At 33.2% G+C, this 1,616-nt stretch overlaps 1 non-coding gene across 1 annotated transcript; it reads right to left on the bottom strand.

Annotated features, from left to right (window-relative positions):
• Positions 1-1,197: 1,197 nt before the first annotated feature.
• On the bottom strand, positions 1,198-1,305 carry LOC112739822 (small nucleolar RNA R71). The gene has a single exon (XR_003170759.1). It is a non-coding gene; the product is annotated as a small nucleolar RNA R71 (small nucleolar RNA).
• Between the last annotated feature and the right edge of the window lie 311 nt (positions 1,306-1,616).

The raw sequence follows: 1,616 nt of genomic DNA on the forward strand, positions 1-1,616 counted from the left end.
CTCTCATCAAATTCAAAAATTTGAGTTGACTTTTTCAAAAATTTTTAAAATTCAATTGTTTTTGTGAGTCAAATCAAATTTTCAATTTAAAAATCTTATCTTTTTCAAAATCTTTTTCAAAAATCAAATCTTTTTCATTTTTCTTAGTTATTTTCGAAAATTTAAAAAATATTTTTCAAAAATTTTTTTCTTATCTTTATCACATAATTTTCGAAAATAACATCATCAATTAATGTTTTGATTCAAAAATTTCAAGTTTGTTACTTGCTTGTTAAGAAAGATTCAAACTTTGAGTTCTAGAATCATATTTTGTGATTTCTTGTGAATCAAGTCATTAATTGTGATTTTAAAAATAAAATTTTTTTCAAAACTAATTTCAATCATATCTTTTCAAAAATATCTTCTTATCATATCTTTTTCAAAATTTGATTTTAAAATATCCTTTCTCACTTCTTATCTTCTTATCTTTTCAAAATTGATTTTCAAATTTGTTTTAACTAACTAAATAACTTTTGTTTGTTTTTTATCTTTTTCAAAACTACCTAACTAACTCTCTCTCTCTCTGTTCGAATTTTTTCTTCTTCTTTTCTTCTACTCACACAGGGACCTCTATACTGTGGTAAAAAGGACCCCTATTATTATTTTTCTGTCCCTCTTTTTCATATGAGCAGGAGCAAGGACAAGAATATTCTTGTTGAAGCAGATCCAGAACCTAAAAGGACTCTGAAGAGGAAATTAAGAGAAGCTAAATTACAACAATCCAGCAAGCACCTTTCAGAAATTTTCGAACAGGAAGAGGAGATGGCAGCCGAAAATAATAATAATGGAAGGAGGATGCTTGGTGACTTTACTGCACCTAATTCCAATTTACATGGAAGAAGCATCTCCATCCCTACCATTGGAGCAAACAATTTTGAGCTGAAACCTCAGCTAGTTTCTCTGATGCAGCAGAACTGCAAGTTTCATGGACTCCCATCTGAAGATCCTTTTCAGTTCTTAACTGAATTCTTGCAGATATGTGATACTGTTAAGACTAATGGAGTAGATCCTGAAGTCTACAGGGACATGCTTTTCCCTTTTGCTGTAAGAGACAGAGCTAGAGTATGGTTGGACTCTCAACCTAAGGATAGCCTGAACTCTTGGGATAAGCTTGTCAAGGCTTTCTTAGCCAAGTTTTTTCCTCCTCAAAAGCTGAGCAAGCTTAGAGTGGATGTTCAAACCTTCAGACAGAAAGAAGGTGAATCCCTCTATGAAGCTTGGGAGAGATACAAAGGACTAACCAAAAAGTGTCCTTCTGACATGCTTTCAGAATGGACCATCCTGGATATATTCTATGATGATCTGTCTGAGTTATCTAAGATGTCATTGGATACTTCTGTAGGTGGATCCATTCACCTAAAGAAAACGCCTGCAGAAGCTCAAGAACTCATTGACATGGTTGCTAATAACCAGTTCATGTACACTTCTGAGAGGAATTCTGTGAGTAATGGGACACCTCAGAAGAAGGGAGTTCTTGAAATTGATACTCTGAATGCCATATTGGCTCAGAACAAAATATTGACTCAGCAAGTCAATATGATTTCTCAGAGTCTGAATGGAATACAAGCTGCATCCAA

This window comes from Arachis hypogaea, chromosome 13 (assembly GCF_003086295.3).
Source record: "Arachis hypogaea cultivar Tifrunner chromosome 13, arahy.Tifrunner.gnm2.J5K5, whole genome shotgun sequence".
NCBI classification, from domain to species: domain Eukaryota; kingdom Viridiplantae; phylum Streptophyta; class Magnoliopsida; order Fabales; family Fabaceae; genus Arachis; species Arachis hypogaea.